The 19,098-nt window shown below is 45.7% G+C and overlaps 2 pseudogenes; both read left to right on the plus strand.

Moving 5' to 3' along the window:
* Positions 1-5,041: 5,041 nt before the first annotated feature.
* Positions 5,042-6,740, plus strand: LOC127309402 (7-deoxyloganetin glucosyltransferase-like; annotated as a pseudogene).
* A 10,324-nt stretch (positions 6,741-17,064) lies between these two features.
* LOC127310146 (7-deoxyloganetin glucosyltransferase-like) lies at positions 17,065-17,947 on the plus strand (annotated as a pseudogene).
* Positions 17,948-19,098: the final 1,151 nt, after the last annotated feature.

Genomic DNA, 19,098 nt, shown 5'->3' on the forward strand with positions numbered 1-19,098 from the left:
ACCGTCGGCCTCTTTGATTCGAAGGAATTTGGCAAATAATTCTTCGGCTGAAGCCCTTTCGTCGGCTGAGAGAATATTCTTCCAAGAGTTCTTGGGCTTGGCTTCAGAAACATCGGCATAGCAAGGGAGCCGACATTCGGGTGACGAGGAGTCCTTGACGTAAAACCATTTCAGCCTCCATCCTTGCACGGACTCTCTCATTGGGAAATTAAAGTAATTGACTTCTGAGGGATCAACAAAACCTACTCCTCCGGTGACAAAGTACCCATTACTACTGCTGTATCTCTTCACATAGAAGATCTTCTTCCACAGCCCGAAATGAGGTTCAATACCCAAAAACGCCTCGCAAAGGGTGATGAACACAGCAACATGGAGGATTGAGTTGGGGGTAAGTTGCCATAATTGGATTTCATACGTCCGCAAGAGATGGAGGAGGAATCCATGAGTGGGGAGCGAAAGGCCTCGGTGAAGGAAAGATAAGAACATCACAGTAAATCCAGCAGGAGGATCAGGCCGAGAAATCGCACCTGGAAGGATCACATCTCCCGCATCGAAGGATATCAATCCTAGGCTTCGGGACCTTTTCTCGTCACGCTTGGTGACGGTTGATGCTACCCAGTCCCCAGGTTTGACCATTGAGCTCGACGGCGCTGGCGGCGCCGGAGCTGGGGGAGGGGCGCTCGGAGCGCTCCCCTTCGGAAGAGAAGAGGAGGACTTGGCGGCGGCACCTCTGCTGGTGGAGCTAGCGGCGGCGGCAGGATTCTTCTTCTTCACCATCGTGGGATCTGAAGAAGATTGGAAAAGCTGTGGTGGCGGCGCGACAATGGCGAAGGAAGGAAGAAGGGGGAGAATGAGGAGATACTTCGGGAACCGTGGAGAAGATTGGGAATTGTTTGCCCTTTGGAGATTTTGAGGAGAAGTTAAGAGTTAACTAAGCATGTGGCGCTTGAAGAAGGGGAGGAACTGACGGCCCACTACGCCCACGATTGCGCGAAAATCGAGGAGCCACCTCGATCGTTACGCGTATAGTGGTCAAGCCCTAAAAAAACTGATTGCACAGAGCTAGGGCAAGCCCGTCAAGTCAGGACCCGTCAGATCAGCCCGCAGCAGTTACACGTCATCAATGACGTCATAAAAAAAAACTAGAGGCACTCGAAGGAAACATGAAAAGTCATCGAATGAAGGACTTGAGTCTACGCACGGATTACAAGCATCCGAACCTAGACTCGGGGGCTACTCCCATCGGGAGTACTGACGTGCACCCGATAAAAAGAAGGCTTGACAGAATAAGCAGTCGAAGGAAGAAGGTTTGAGTCTGTACCCAGACTCGATAATTACTCCCATCGGGAAGACGTGGTGCACACCCGCTAAAAGTTTTTTGCACTCCAGGATCATGCCCGGGGACTTGATTCTGTGTAGGGTAACGTTGTTTTGCCATCGGCAGTTAACCAACAAAAGTTGGGCACGTTACTCATTATCCTTTGCGTAAAGAAAGTGTATCGGATGACCTATGAAGATCTGTGAAAAATTCGGCAGAGGAAAGTATTCAAGTTGAACAACTTGAGTCTACGCACGGATTGCAAGCATCCGTACCTAGACTCGGGGGCTACTCCCATCGGGAGCGCTGACGCGCGCCCGATAAAGGAAGGTGAAGCAGATTCAAGATGAACAAGGACAATGAAGGAGAAGAATATCAAGAGAAGACATGCATTAAGTCTCTACCCGAATAATTTTCGGCTAGACACTCGAGGGCTACTGACGTGGGCATTACCCTTCGAGTAACCAGTGTTGCCCTATCCGATATTGACTAATTGGAGGCCCATGAAGATACCTGAAGGCGTGATGGGCCGCTAGGTCGGTGTACCAGAAGATTCCTTGACGGGCAAGACAAGGAAGTGAACAAACAAGGAAAGATTGGATCTAAACTACTGTAAATCTAGTCGTACTCGGTTAGGCCTCTTGAGACCTGGCCTCCTATATAAAGGCCAGGAGAGGGGCTGCCGAGGGACACGATCAATCTTAGCAATCTTAGCCAGGCAAAGCTTAGAGCTAGGTAACCCTAGCAACAGCAATCTCGACTAGATCTCAGCCGAACTATTCGGCACCCCATTGTAACCTATTGTCTTCATAATCAAAGAACAGACAGGCAGGACGTAAGGGTTTTACCTCATCGAGGGCCCCGAACCTGGGTAAATCGCTCTCCCCGCTTGTCTGTGAACCGATGTCTCGTGTCAGCCTACAGGATTCCATCAACCCTAAGCCCCTATCGGAGGGCATTGGCGCGGAGTACCCTTGACACCCCCTGCTGTCCCTCCTCCCCTCCCTCCTAGTTCTGATGCGCCCCCTTGGGCGCCCTCCTCTCGTTCGTCTAGTCCACCTAGTACTCCTCGTTCTCCGGCTTCGGCTCCTTCCGATGCTGTCCCTTCTTCCTCTTCTTCTGATGACTTGTCTTCTGCAGATGAGCTTCCCCCTTCCCGGCATGTTCGTCAGCATCGTGCTCCACTTCGTTACTCTCCTAGTCAGTATGGTCTCTCTGTCGTTTCTGAGCCGACTTCTTATCGGGATGCCGAGCGTCATCCTGAATGGCAGCTTGCCATGGCTGAGGAGATCGCTGCGCTTGAGCGCACTGGCACTTGGGATCTTGTTTCTCCCCCTTCTGGTGTTCGTCCCATCACGTGTAAGTGGGTCTATAAAATTAAGACTCGCTCTGATGGATCTCTTGAGCGCTATAAAGCGCGTCTTGTGGCTCGTGGTTTTCAGCAGGAGCACGGCCGTGACTATGATGAGACTTTTGCCCCTGTGGCTCATATGACTACTGTGCGTACCCTTCTTGATGTTGCTTCTGTTCGCCGCTGGTCTGTCTCCCAGCTTGATGTTCAGAATGCTTTTCTTAATGGCGAGTTGAGTGAGGAGGTTTACATGCAGCCTCCTCCTGGGTATTCTGTTCCCGATGGGATGGTTTGTCGTCTTCGACGTTCTCTCTATGGTCTCAAACAGGCCCCTCGTGCCTGGTTTGAGCGCTTCGCCTCTGTCGTGACTGCTGCTGGTTTCTCTCCTAGTCTTCATGATCCAGCACTTTTTGTTCACACTTCTCCTCGTGGACGTACTCTTCTTCTTCTCTATGTTGATGATATGATCATTACTGGTGATGATCCTGAGTATATTGCCTTCATCAAGGCTCGTCTTCGTGATCAGTTTTTTATGACTGATCTTGGTCCTCTTCGCTATTTTCTTGGCATTGAGGTTTCCTCCACTTCTGATGGCTTTTCTATCTCTCAGGAAAAGTACATTCATGATCTTCTTGCTCGTGCTGCTCTTCGGGATGAGCGCACAGTCGATACTCCTATGGAGCTTAATGTTAAGCTTTGTCCTACTGATGGTGATCCTCTTCCTGATCCCACCCGTTATCGCCATCTTGTTGGGAGTCTTGTTTATCTTGCTGTCACTCGTCCTGATATTTCTTATCCTGTTCATATTCTGAGTCAGTTTGTCTCCTCTCCTACCACTGTTCACTATAGTATCTCCTCCGTGTTCTTTGTTATCTTCGTGGCACGATCACTCGTCGCCTTTTCTTTCCCCGTTCCAGCTCTCTCCAGCTCCAGTGCTATTCGGATGCTACGTGGGCGAGTGATCCTACGGATCGTCGTTCGCTTTCTGCTTACTGTGTGTTTCTTGGTGGTTCGCTTGTTGCTTGGAAGACGAAGAAACAAGTCGCAGTTTCCCGTTCGAGTGTTGAGGCTGAGTTGCGGGCTATGACTTTGTTGATTGCTGAGGTGACTTGGTTACGGTGGTTGCTTGCAGATTTTGGGTCTTTGTTACAACACCCACTCCACTTTTGTCTGACAGTACAGGTGCTATCAGTATTGCACGTGATCCGGTCAAGCATGAGCTGACCAAGCATATCGGTGTTGATGCTTTTTACACACGTGCACAGGTACAGGATGGTGTTGTTGCGGTTCATTATGTGCCTTCAGATTTGCAGTTGGCAGATTTCTTTACGAAGGCACAGACTCGAGCGCAGCATGATTTCTTACTCTCCAAACTCAGTGTTGTGGATCCACCATGAGTTTGAGGGGGGGTGTTAGATGTATATATCTGTATTTTGTAGTTTCCCCATATGTTAGGGGGCTTTCTGCATATGTACACCTGTACATGTACTATATATTGTGGCCTTTGGCCCCCTGGTAATACAACACACATATTGCTCTAACAGTCAGCACAATCGCATGCATAGGCTATTACTAAGAAGATGTAAAAAAATTGTTAAAAAAAAAAGAAGAAGATGTAAAATTTAGCGAAGGTTATGAGCTCATCAAGCCTTCTCAAACGGAGCTCGAGCCCACAATAAGCTCGCGAGGCAACCTCGAGCAAAACTTTTAGGCTCGTGTGGTTAATCAAGCTCGAGCCGACCTGCGCTATATTCGCTCGAGTTCGGCTCATTGACACCTAAATCTGCAAACGTATGCATGGTCAATCCCAGCAATACCAGTAAAGCCTTGCCCGTCAGATTTACGTCACTTAATAAAAGATTGTGTCTCTTTTCATGTGGAGACTTACATATTCGTTTTGACATACGATAGATCGCCAGGATTGCCAAAAGCCCAAAACACTACTCGATCTCAACATGCAGAGAAAGAAATAAAACATGTAAAAAGTGGTACGTGGTGTATCTATATGCCGTTGTGCTTGTACCTGCCTGTCTAGCTACATCAAACCCGGCTGCTATACATCTCTGGAGTTGGGCCATACACGACGAAAATCGATAAACAAATATGCAACCAAGACGTACTACGTGCGTAATCACTTGCGTTGCTGATATCAGAATCTTGCATGTACAAATTGATTAGTCCTCTAGCTACTTTGGAGTACTCCGTAAGTAATTTCCTACCGACCAAACTCGATCCAAAGCCGTGCTCGATCGTCTATAGATACCACCTGATACTGCTCATGATTAGCACAGTCATATTTCCATCCAGATCTCATCCAAGCAAGTACATTTATCGCCATTTCATCTCGGAAGGTACATTACATGGCTGTCGCAATGGGCTCTGCCTCTATGGGAGGAGAAGAGAAGCCACACGCCGTGTGCTTGCCGTACCCGGCGCAGGGGCACATCACCCCGATGCTCAACGTCGCCAAGCTGCTCCACGCCCGCGGCTTCCACGTCACCTTCGTCAACTCCGAGTACAACCACGCGCGCCTCGTCCACACGCGGGGCGCCGCCGCGCTGGACGGCGTCCCAGGCTTCCGCTTTGCCACCATCTCCGATGGCATGCCAGCCATCGACGACGATGATGACTATGTCACGCAGGACATTCCGACGCTATGCAAGTCCACCACGGAGACCTGCCTCGAACCCTTCCGCCGCCTCCTCGCCGAGATCAATGCCTCAGCCTCCGCCGAGGTGGAGGGACACCCACCTGTGACCTGCGTGATCTCGGACGTCATCATGGGCTTCTCCATGGACGCCGCCAAGGAGATTGGCCTCCCCTACGTCATGCTCTGGACGGCCAGCGCCGTTAGCTACCTCGCGTACCACCACTACCGCCTCCTCATCGACCGTGGCATTTTCCCACTTAAAGGTACACACGCGTCTCCCTCGATCCCAACCATACATAGATTTTTGGTGACGACGATCGAGTCTCCACTCTCCACTCTCCACTCTCCACACCACACTACTCCTGCCATTAACACTAGCAGTTTCTAACAGTAATTCTTGTCTATCTCAACGTGCATTGGATGGGTACGTACGAGCAAATGTCAAGCAGCTGACGGATGGATACCTCAACACGCCGGTGGAGGACGTGCCGGGGCTGAGGAGCATGAGGCTAAGGGACTTCCCGAGCTTCATACGCTCCACGGACCCAGAGGAGTTCATGGTGGGGTACGCCATCAAGGAGACGGAGCGCACGGCCAGCGCGTCCGCCGTGATCATCAACAGCTTCGCCAACCTCGAGGGCCAAGAGGTGGACACCATGGAGATGCTCCTGGGCCTGCCCAAGGTCTACACGCTCGGCCTGCTACCTGGTCGCCGCCGCGACTCATTCGACGGCCATCGTCAGCGGCCTCAGCCTGTGGAAGGAGCAGGAGGAATGCCTGCAGTGGCTCCACGACAAGGACCCCGGGTCCGTCGTGTACGTCAACTTCGGGAGCATCGTCGTCATGACCAGCGAGCAGCTGGTGGAGTTCGCGTGGGGGCTGGCCAACAGCGGCAGGGAGTTCATTTGGATCATCCGTCGTGACCTCGTCAAGGGTGATGCCGCGGTGCTTCCCCGGAATTCCTAGCGATGACGGCGGAGCGCGGGTTCATGGCTTCCTGGTGCCCGCAGCAGGAAGTGCTGAACCACACAGCGGTCGGCGCGTTCCTCACGCACAGCGGCTGGAACTCAGCGCTGGAGAGCATCTGCGCCGGCATGCCGATCCTCAGCTGGCCCTTCTTCGCGGACCACCAGACCAACTGCCGCTACCAGTGTAACGAGTGGGGCGTCGGCATGGAGATCGACAGCAATGTTCAGCGTGACGTGGTCTCGGCCCTTATCGCGGAACTTATGGAGGGAGAGAAGGGTAAGGCCATGCGGAAGAGAGCGGAGGAATGGCGTGAGAAAGCGGTCATGGCTGCCCGAACCGGACGGGTCGGCTCACTGCAACTTCGACGAGCTAGTTCGCGATGTGCTGCTGGCCAAGCACTAGATTTTGATTGTGATTGTCTACTTCATATGTTTCCACTGGACGTTTTTCCATGTAATGTAGGAGTACCTGATTGTCTACTTCATATGTTTCCACTGGACGATTGTTCATGCAATTTACCTGGTTTTCATTGTGGTATGTTGCCAATTTGCCATACGTTCACAACCGAAAGAAGCACATTTGATGGAATGGATGTCCTGATTAGGCCCAAATCATTCTTGCATGTTTCACTGGTGAAAGGGTAGTGTTGGACATCCCACGCTTGTTCAAAAAAAAACATCCCAGGGATATTTTCCCGGGATCTCCCGCCTCCTTTGATCTATACGTGTCCAATCTGGTCCATAAGAATCAGAAGAAGAAAAAAACGCTTCTTGGTCGCCCCGCGTGACTCGGGGTGGAACCCTAGATCCCATCTCCCTCTCACCTTTACAGTAACGATCTCGAAATATCTTCAACTTTTAGGAAAGTCATTATTTAAAAAAAATAAGAGCGCCACGAAAGATTTGGGTGAAACAGAGTCCCAAAGGGCAAAAGAGTCCAAGTGGCGCGCCGTACCTTGCTAGGCGCGCCACCTGCCTTTTGCCCCTTCGACGTCTGTTTCGCCTCTGTTTCGTCTCCAACGCTTCGTTTTGACCTAAAACCCATCAATATATACCCCTCTCTGCCGATCTAATCTCGCATCGAGTCTTTTCGAGCGAACATTGTTTTCAACACTAGTCTTTCAGATCTCTCTCCACCAAAAACCTTCACCATGTCCTCGGGAGATTCCTACCAATGCTCCTCCATGCAAGATGATGATGAGCTTGATGTACTCAGCCCCACATCTATGTGGAGGAGGAGGAGGAAGAGGAAGGACTACTCTGATGGAGGAGGAGAAACAAGAAGACAACGACGATGAAGGAGAAGATCACAAGCACATTACCAACGTTTAATACAAGGGGAAGCTTCACCCACCTCTTATATGTATGGTTGTAGTGAGGGTGGTGTCGCCTCCTAAGATAAGGCGAATTGCTCGCATGAGGACTAGCGAAAGAGTTCCTATAAACGGTCTTGCTTCTAGAAATCTTGTTGATAATCTTCGTCACAGGGAATATACTATGATTCCAGCAAAGGATCTCCCAGGAGCGTGGATCATCTTATCCCCAAGAAGAAGGAGAGAGGATCGACCCCGGAGTGGAAACCTAGCAAGGAGGGTAATTTTTGGGAAGATCTTGCCAAGTATACTTAGAAATTTTGGCAAGCTTATGACCTCATGATGAGCGTGCTCCAAGATCTTCAGATCCATCATGATCCAAAGAAGCAAGATAAGGAGAAGAAAAATAGGATCTACATCAACACTCAAGATTAGGGTAGTTTATCATGTCTTTTATGCTTTCTAGTTTATCATATTGCTCGTAGTTATTATCTTTAGTTTGATTTTGCTTTTATCTAGTAGCTATCGATTTTATCATAGTTTGGAAAGCTCTTAGAGCGTTATCATCTATCTTTGGTCAAGTGGTTTTTGAATGAAACATAAAGTATGGTGTCATCCATGATTCTTTTATTTGGATATTTATGGGTAACACTCATGCAGATGTGCACCTCATATCTAGAAGTTTCGATTACACCTTGTCTTGAATGAAATTAACTTGAGAATGTTGGAAAAGCATATAACTTTTTAGTAAAATAAAACTTGCAACAAAGGAAAGATCCATGCAAGTGATGTTAATAAATAAAAGAAAAAGAAAATACCTTGAATTTGGGATGGAGATGTGGTCTAGTAGAACAAATAGTTAGGAAGAGATGATGACAAGGGGGAATGAGATATTCTTGTACTTCCTAGTAATCAACGGGTAAACTGAGGAACATGGATATTTCAATACATATGCTCAGTAGAAAAGTGAATGAAAGGTAGGCACCAGAGCATTCGGTTAGCCATGAAAAATGAAACGCAAAGGTTGAGAACTGATACGCGTTCAACACGCGTCCGTTGGGAACCCCAAGAGGAAGGTGTGATGCGTACAGCGGCAAGTTTCCCTCAGTATGAAACCAAGGTTATCGAACCAGTAGGAGCCAAGAAGCACGTTGAAGGTTGATGGCGGCGGGATGTAGTGCGGTGCAACACCAGGGATTCCGGCGCCAACGTGGAACCTGCACAACACAACCAAAGTACTTTGCCCCAACGAAACAGTGAGGTTGTCAATCTCACCGGCTTGCTGTAACAAAGGATTAACCGTATTGTGTGGAAGATGATTGTTTGCAGAAAACAGTAGAACAAGTATTGCAGTAGATTGTATTTCAGTAAAGAGAATTGGACCGGGGTCCACAGTTCACTAGAGGTGTCTCTCCCATAAGATAAACAGCATGTTGGGTGAACAAATTACAGTTGGGCAATTGACAAATAAAGAGGGCATGACCATGCACATACATATCATGATGAGTATAGTGAGATTTAATTGGGCATTACGACAAAGTACATAGACCGCCATCCAACTGCATCTATGCCTAAAAAGTCCACCTTCAGGTTATCATCCGAACCCCTTCCAGTATTAAGTTGCAAAGCAACAGACAATTGCATTAAGTATGGTGCGTAATGTAATCAACAACTACATCCTTAGACATAGCATCAATGTTTTATCCCTAGTGGCAAAGCACAACACAACCTTAGAACTTTCTGTCACTGTCCCAGGTGTCAATGCAGGCATGAACCCACTATCGAGCATAAATACTCCTCTTGGAGTTACAAGCATCTACTTGGCAGAGCATCTACTAGTAACGGAGAGCATGCAAGATCATAAACAACACATAGATATAACTTTGATAATCAACATAACAAGTATTCTCTATTCATCGGATCCCAACAAACGCAACATATAGAATTACAGATAGATGATCTTGATCATGTTAGGCAGCTCACAAGATCCGACAATGAAGCACAATGGGGAGAAGACAACCATCTAGCTACTGCTATGGACCCATAGTCCAGGGGTAGACTACTCACACATCACTCCGGAGGCGACCATGGCGGCGTAGAGTCCTCCGGGAGATGAATCCCCTCTCCGGCAGGGTGCCGGAGGCGATCTCCTGGATCCCCCGAGATGGGATCGGCGGCGGCGGCGTCTCTGGAAGGTTTTCCGTATCGTGGCTCTCGGTACTGGGGGTTTCGTCACGGAGGCTTTAAGTAGGCGGAAGGGCAAGTCAGGAGGGGGCACAGGGGCCCCACACCACAGGCCGGCGCGGCCAGGGGGGGGGCCGCGCCGCCCTAGGGTTTGGGCACCCCGTGGCCCCACTTCGTTTCGTCTTCGGACTTCTGGAAGCTTCGTGGCAAAATAGGACCCTGGGCGTTGATTTCGTCCAATTCCGAGAATATTTCGTTACTAGGATTTCTGAAACCAAAAACAGCAGAACAAAGAATCGGCACTTCGGCACCTTGTTAATAGGTTAGTTCCAGAAAATGCACGAATATGACATAAAGTGTGCATAAAACATGTAGATAACATCAATAATGTGGCATGGAACATAAGAAATTATCGATACGTCGGAGACGTATCAGCATCCCCAAGCTTAGTTCTGCTGCGTCCGGCGGGTAAAACGATAACACAGATAATTTCTGGAGTGACATGCCATCATAACCTTGATCATACTATTTGTAAAGCATATGTAGTGAATGCAGCGATCAAAACAATGTATATGACATGAGTAAACAAGTGAATCATAAAGCAAAGACTTTTCATGAATAGCACTTCAAGACAAGCATCAATAAGTCTTGCATAAGAGTTAACTCATAAAGCAATAATTCAAAGTAAAGGCATTGAAGCAACACAAAAGAAGATTAAGTTTCAGCAGTTGCTTTCAACTCTTAACATGTATATCTCATGGATATTGTCAACATAGAGTAATATAATAAGTGCAATAAGCAAGTATGTAGGAATCAATGCACACTTCACACAAGTGTTTGCTTCTTGAGGTGGAGAGAAATAGGTGAACTGACTCAACATTGAAAGTAAAAGAATGGTCCTCCATAGAGGAAAAGCATCGATTGCTATATTTGTGCTAGAGCTTTGATTTTGAAAACATGAAACAATTTTGTCAACGGTAGTAATAAAGCATATGTATCATGTAAATTATATCTTATAAGTTGCAAGCCTCATGCATAGTATACTAATAGTGCCCGCACCTTGTCCTAATTAGCTTGGACTACCGGATCATCACAATGCACATGTTTTTACCAAGTGTCACAAAGGGGTACCTCTATGCCGCATGTACAAAGGTCTAAGGAGAAAGCTCGCATTGGATTTCTCGCTATTGATTATTCTCAACTTAGACATCCATACCGGGACAACATAGACAACAGATAATGGACTCCTCTTTTATGCATAAGCATGTAACAACAATTAATAATTTTCTCATTTGAGATTGAGGATATTTGTCCAAAACTGAAACTTCCACCATGGATCATGGCTTTAGTTAGCGGCCCAATGTTCTTCTCTAACAATATGCATGCTTAACCATAAGGTGGTAGATCTCTCTTACTTCAGACAAGACGGACATGCATAGCAACTCACATGAAATTCAACAAAGAGTAGTTGATGGCGTCCCCAGTGAACATGGTTATCGCACAACAAGCAACTTAATAAGAGATAAAGTGCATAATTACATATTCAATACCACAATAGTTTTTAAGCTATTTGTCCCATGAGCTATATATTGCAAAGGTGAATGATGAAATTTTAAAGGTAGCACTCAAGCAATTTACTTTGGAATGGCGGAAAATACCATGTAGTAGGTAGGTATGGTGGACACAAATGGCATAGTGGTTGGCTCAAGTATTTTGGATGCATGAGAAGTATTCCCTCTCGATACAAGGTTTAGGCTAGCAAGGCTTATTTGAAACAAACACAAGGATGAACCGGTGCAGCAAAACTCACATAAAAGACATATTGTAAACATTATAAGACTCTACACCGTCTTCCTTGTTGTTCAAACTCAATACTAGAAATTATCTAGACCTTAGAGAAACCAAATATGCAAACGAAATTTTAGCATGCTCTATGTATTTCTTCATTAATGGGTGCAAAGCATATGATGCAAGAGCTTAATCATGAGCACAACAATTGCCAAGTATCACATTACCCAAGACATTAATAGCAATTACTACATGTATCATTTTCCAATTCCAACCATATAACAATTTAACGAAGGAGAAACTTCGCCATGAATACTATGAGTAGAAACCAAGGACATACTTGTCCATATGCTACAGCGGAGCGTGTCTCTCTCCCATAAAGTGAATGCTAGGATCCATTTTATTCAAACAAAACAAAAAACAAAAACAAACCGACGCTCCAAGCAAAGCACATAAGATGTGATGGAATAAAAATATAGTTTCGGGAGGAACCTGATAATGTTGTCGATGAAGAAGGGGATGCCTTGGGCATCCCCAAGCTTAGACGCTTGAGTCTTCTTGATATATGCAGGGGTGAACCACCGGGGCATCCCCAAGCTTAGAGCTTTCACTCTCCTTGATCATGTTGCATCATACTCCTCTCTTGATCCTTGAAAACTTCCTCCACACCAAACTCGAAATAACTCATTAGAGGGTTAGTGCACAATAAAAATTAACATATTCAGAGGTGACACAATCATTCTTAACACTTCTGGACATTGCATAAAGCTACTGGACATTAATGGATCAAAGAAATTCATCCAACATAGCAAAAGAGGCAATGCGAAATAAAAGGCAGAATCTGTCAAAACAGAACAGTTCGTATTGACGAATTTTAAAATGGCACCAGACTTGCTCAAATGAAAATGCCCAAATTGAATGAAAGTTGCGTACATATCTGAGGATCATGCACGTAAATTGGCTTAATTTTCTGAGCTACCTACAGGGAGGTAGACCCAGATTCGTGACAGCAAAGAAATCTGGAACTGCGCAGTAATCCAAATCTAGTACTTACTTTTCTATCAAAGACTTTACTTGGCACAATAAAACACTAAACTAAGATAAGGAGAGGTTGCTACAGTAGTAAACAACTTCCAAGACACAAAATAAAAACAAAGTACTGTAGGTAAAAACATGGGTTGTCTCCCATAAGCGCTTTTCTTTAACGCCTTTCAGCTAGGCGCAGAAAGTGTGTATCAAGTATTATCAAGAGACGAAATGTCAACATCATAATTTGTTCTCATAATAGAATCAAAAGGTGACTTCATTCTCTTTCTAGGGAAGTGTTCCATACCTTTCTTGAGAGGAAATTGATATTTTATATTACCTTCCTTCATATCAATGATAGCACCAACAGTTCGAAGAAAAGGTCTTCCCAATATAATGGGACAAGATGCATTGCATTCAATATCCAAGATAACAAAATCAACGGGGACAAGGTTATTGTTAACGGTAATGCGAACATTATCAACTTTCCCCAAAGGTTTCTTTGTAGAATGATCAGCAAGATTAACATCCAAATAACAATTTTTCAAATGGTGGCAAGTCAAGCATATTATAAATTTTCTCAGGCATAACAGAAATACTTGCACCAAGATCACACAAAGCATTACAATCAAAATCTTTAACCTTCATCTTAATGATGGGCTCCCAACCATCCTCTAGCTTTCTAGGAATAGAGGCTTCGCGCTCTAGTTTCTCTTCTCTAGCTTTTATGAGAGTATTTGTAATATGTTGCGTGAAAGCCAAATTTATAGCACTAGCATTAGGACTTTTAGCAAGTTTTTGCAAGAACTTTATAACTTCAGAGATGTGGCAATCATCAAAATTCAAACCATTATAATCTAAAGCAATGGGATCATCATCCCCAATGTTGGAAAAAATTTCAGCAGCTTTATCACAGTGCAGTTTCAAATAGCTTTAGCATTTTCAGGCAGTTTCTCGCGCTTTGCATTAGAAGTGGAAACATTGCTAACACCAATTCTTTTATTATTATTAGTAGGAGGTGCAGCAACATGTGTAGCATTAGCATTACTAGTGGTGGTAATGGTCCAAACTTTAGCTACATTCTTCTCTTTAGCTAGTTTTTCATTTTCTTCTCTATCCCACCTAGCACTGTGAGTTCAGCCATTAATCTTATATTCTCATTAATTCTAACTTGGATGGCATTTGCTGTAGTAGTAATTTTATCATCTAAATCATCAGGTTTAGCAGCCATTTTATTAATTAAAGAAGATTGTGATGCAGACATGAATGAGATTCGGTTTTCAGCATTAGCAAGTTTAGTTTGCAACCCCGAGATCTCCCTATTCAGATTTTCAAGTTGATTCCCTATATTCTTCAACAAGGTAGATTGCTCATTCATTGTTTTAGTAAACAATTTATTTTGCTCATATTGTGATTGCATAAAGCTCTTAGTGGATCTTTCAATTTCTAGCATCTTCTCTTCATTAGGTGAAACATATCTACCATGAGAATTACCATTAGCAGGATATGGCCTAGAATCATTGTAATTGTTATTTTTAATGAAATTCACATCAACATATTCTTTTTGAGCAACCAATGACGCTAACGGAACATTATTAGGATCAATATTAGTCCTATCATTCACAAGCATAGACATAATAGCATCAATCTTATCACTCAAGGAAGAGGTTTCTTCGACAGAATTTACCTTCTTACCTCGTGGAGCTCTTTCCGTGTGCCATTCAGAGTAGTTGATCATCATATTATCAAGAAGCTTTGTTGCTTCACCAAGAGTGATGGACATAAAGGTACCTCCAGCAGCTGAATCCATTAAATTCCGTGAAGAAAAATTTAGTCCTGCATAAAAGGTTTGGATGATCATCCAAGTAGTCAGTCCATGGGTTGGGCAATTTTTAACCAGAGATTTCATTCTTTCCCAAGCTTGAGCAACATGTTCAGTATCTAATTGTTTAAAATTCATTATGCTACTCCTCAAAGATATAATTTTAGCAGGGGGATAATATCTACCAATAAAAACATCCTCGCATTTAGTCCATGAATCAATACTATTCTTAGGCAGAGATAGCAACCAATCTTTAGCTCTTCCTCTTAATGAGAAAGGGAACAATTTTAATTTTATAATGTCACCATCTACATCTTTATATTTTTGCATTTCACATAGTTCAACAAAATTATTGAGATGGGCAGCAGCATCATCAGAACTAACACCAGAAAATTGCTCTCGCATAACAAGATTCAGTAAAGCAGGTTTAATTTCAAAGAATTCTGCTGTAGTAGCAGGTGGAGCAATAGGTGTGCATAAAAAATCATTATTATTTGTGGTTGTGAAGTCACACAACTTAGTATTTTCAGGGTTGGCCATTTTAGCAACAGTAAATAAAGCAAACTAGATAAAGTAAATGCAAGTAACTAATTTTTTTTGTGTTTTTGATATAGCAAACAAGATAGCAAATAAAGTAAAACTAGCAACTAATTTTTTTGTATTTTGATTTAGTGCAGCAAACAAAGTAGTAAATAAAACTAAGCAAGACAAAAACAAAGTAAAGAGATTGAGAAGTGGAGACTCCCCTTGCAGCGTGTCTTGATCTCCCCGGCAACGGCGCCTTAAAAGTCGCTTGATACGCGTTCAACACGCGTCCGTTGGGAACCCCAAGAGGAAGGTGTGATGCGTACAGCGGCAAGTTTCCCTCAGTATGAAACCAAGGTTATCGAACCAGTAGGAGCCAAGAAGCACGTTGAAGGTTGATGGCGGCGGGATGTAGTGCGGCGCAACACCAGGGATTCCGGCGCCAACGTGGAACCTGCACAACACAACCAAAGTACTTTGCCCCAACGAAACAGTGAGGTTGTCAATCTCACCGGCTTGCTGTAACAAAGGATTAACCGTATTGTGTGGAAGATGATTGTTTGCAGAAAACAGTAGAACAAGTATTGCAGAGATTGTATTTCAAGAAAGAGAATTGGACCGGGGTCCACAGTTCACTAGAGGTGTCTCTCCCATAAGATAAACAACATGTTGGGTGAACAAATTACAGTTGGGCAATTGACAAATAAAGAGGGCATGACCATGCACATACATATCATGATGAGTATAGTGAGATTTAATTGGGCATTACGACAAAGTACATAGACCGCCATCCAACTGCATCTATGCCTAAAAAGTCCACCTTCAGGTTATCATCCGAACCCCTCCAGTATTAAGTTGCAAAGCAACAGGACAATTGCATTAAGTATGGTGCGTAATGTAATCAACAACTACATCCTTAGACATAGCATCAATGTTTTATCCCTAGTGGCAACAGCACAACACAACCTTAGAACTTTCTCACATCGTCCCGGTGTCAATGCAGGCATGAACCCACTATCGAGCATAAATACTCCCTCTTGGAGTTACAAGCATCTACTTGGCCAGAGCATCTACTAGTAACGGAGAGCATGCAAGATCATAAACAACACATAGATATAACTTTGATAATCAACATAACAAGTATTCTCTATTCATCGGATCCCAACAAACGCAACATATAGAATTACAGATAGATGATCTTGATCATGTTAGGCAGCTCACAAGATCCGACAATGAAGCACAATGGGGAGAAGACAACCATCTAGCTACTGCTATGGACCCATAGTCCAGGGGTAGACTACTCACACATCACTCCGGAGGCGACCATGGCGGCGTAGAGTCCTCCGGGAGATGAATCCCCTCTCCGGCAGGGTGCCGGAGGCGATCTCCTGGATCCCCCGAGATGGGATCGGCGGCGGCGGCGTCTCTGGAAGGTTTTCCGTATCGTGGCTCTCGGTACTGGGGGTTTCGCGACGGAGGCTATTTGTAGGCGGAAGGGCAGGTCAAGAGGCGGCACGGGGGCCCCACACCACAGGGCCGCGCGGCCAAGGGGGGGGGCCGCGCCGCCCTAGGGTGTGGCCCCCTCGTGGCCCCTCTTCGTCTCCTATTCGGACTTCTGGAAGCTTCGTGGAAAAATAGGACCCTGGGCGTTGATTTCGTCCAATTCCGAGAATATTTCGTTACTAGGATTTCTGAAACCAAAAACAGCAGAAAACAGCAACTGGCACTTCGGCACCTTGTTAATAGGTTAGTTCCAGAAAATGCACGAATATGACATAAAGTGTGCATAAAACATGTAGATAACATCAATAATGTGGCATGGAACATAAGAAATTATCGATACGTCGGAGACGTATCAAGAACATATGACATAATTGAAAGATCCATGAATAAGATTTATAATGGTTACTAGAGGGCAAGACTATTAACCGATACCATTTAAAACATGGCAAAATGTTTGACAAAGTTGAACTTCATTTTTATCTTGTTGTTTAATAATTCTCTTCTTGTAACTAATTTCTCTATGAGAGTTTACCTTCATTACAAAGGAAAAGTAGAAGTCAAAGAAAGCAAGGTAAAAAGTCATGCATAGAGGAAAGATATATCTGAAACATGATCAATGGTCCAACATGAAATGGTTAGTTTTGTTCAAATGGTAAGGGGTAGTTGCTAGAATTAAGAGGAGTTCATGGTGGGGTACGCCATCAAGGAGACGGAGCGCACGACCAGCACGTCCGTCGTGATCATCAACAGCTTCGCCGACCTCGAGGACCAAGTGGTGGACGCCATGGAGACGCTCCTCGGCCTGCCCAAGGTTGACATGCTCGGCCTGCTCCCTCTTGTCGCCACGCCGCACTCGACGGCTATCGTCAGCGGCCTCACTCTGTGGAAGGAGCAGGAGGAGTTCCTGCAGTGGCTCCACGACAAGGATCCCGACGTCGTCGTGTACGTGAACTTCGGGAGCATCGTCGTCATGACTAACGAGCATCTGGTGGAGTTCGCGTGGGGGCTGGCCAACAGCGGCGGGGAGTTCATTTGGATCATCCGATGTGACCTCGTCAAGGGCGATGCCGCGGTGATTCCCCTGGAATTCCTAGTGACGACACCGGAGCGCGGGTTCATGGCTTCCTGGTGCCTAGTAGCAGGAAGTGCTGAACCACCCGGCGGTCGGCGCGTTCTTGATGCATAGCAGCTAGAACCCAGCGCTCGAGAGCATCTGCGCTGGTGTACCGGTCATCAGCTGGCCCTTCTTCGCGGACCAGCAGACCAACTGCCCCTACCCGTGTAACGAGTGGGGCGTCGGCATGGAAATCGACAACAATGTTTAGCGCAACAAAGTCTCCCGACTTATCACGGAACTCATGAAGGGAGAGAAGGGTAAGGCCATGTGGAATTGAGTGGAGGAATGGCGTGAGAAGGCGATCATGGCTGCACAACCGGACGGTTCGGCTCACCGTACCTTCGACGAGTTGGTCTGCCATGTGCTCCTGATCAAGCACTAGATCTTTCAGTTGTGTGATTATCTACTTCATATGTTTTCACTGGACCATTGTTCATGCAATGTACCTTTTTCGATAAAATATATATTAATATAAGTAATATACTAATTACACCTAACCTATCTAACAACACAATATTCTAATGACGCTGCGGTTGCTAACGGTTATAAAAGGCTAAAATGAAAAGTCTCGCTATGGTGTTCCAGTTCTTGTACCAATAGCACAAACGCAACTTCTCTTATGGCGTCTCCAATGATATAGTGGACAAGCATCGTTGTCGTTCGATCATAGATCTTAGATTTTTTCTATGAAGAAAGTCCCCGCTCTAAAAATAAAACCTTCAATAAGGCCATTGCCAGACACAACCAATTAAAGCCGAACCTTAGATTTTTTACTCTAAAAGTTAAGACTTTAAACTTCTCATGTAATGTCACCCCCACTTACATGGCGCTGCTACAAAGCCCCAATCGCCAAGTTCTTCATCATCGCAAAGTCTCATACCACCATTACTAGTCATCAGATCTCGGCTTTCATGTCATTCTCCACCTTTGACTTACCATGGAACGAAAAAGATATGTCAAATGATGGCAACATATAGCAGAGCTTCACGCCGCTTCCTCCTGAAAGCAAACGGTTGGGGAAAAAACATGGGTGCACGTGATCAAATCCCATCTTATCCTGCAATTTCAAGACATGAGGCTCCCAAGAGAATTCGCTGACGGTGCCTTCTGGAACTCGACACTCTCGCCAGATCAAGGAGGACAACCATCCAACGGATCTTCATCTTGGTGCGAGAGGAACCCTAGAACCGCCGCCTTTATTAGGCAGAACGATGGCACCCACTTCGTTGCTCGTCGGCTCCCAAGAGCAGGTTGAAGATCTCAACATGCCCCACCGCCACCACATGCACCACGCGGAGATGAGGGGCTTAGCCGCGCCTAGTCCTCCAAACCAAGCGTTGTGCCGCCCCCAACGGTTGCCAAGGTCACCAAAGAATACCGAGCCAGCCACCCTGGTGTTCGTCTCTGCCATCATCTTGCCGTCCAAGGCCACCAATCTAGAGCAGCCGGAGATCCCGCCGCGTGAGGATGAAAGGCCCGCGCCATCACCAGCTGCGTGAGGAGATGAAGGCATGTAGCTGCCATCGGCTGCGT

Source organism: Lolium perenne, chromosome 6, assembly GCF_019359855.2.
Source record: "Lolium perenne isolate Kyuss_39 chromosome 6, Kyuss_2.0, whole genome shotgun sequence".
Taxonomy (NCBI): Eukaryota; Viridiplantae; Streptophyta; class Magnoliopsida; order Poales; family Poaceae; genus Lolium; species Lolium perenne.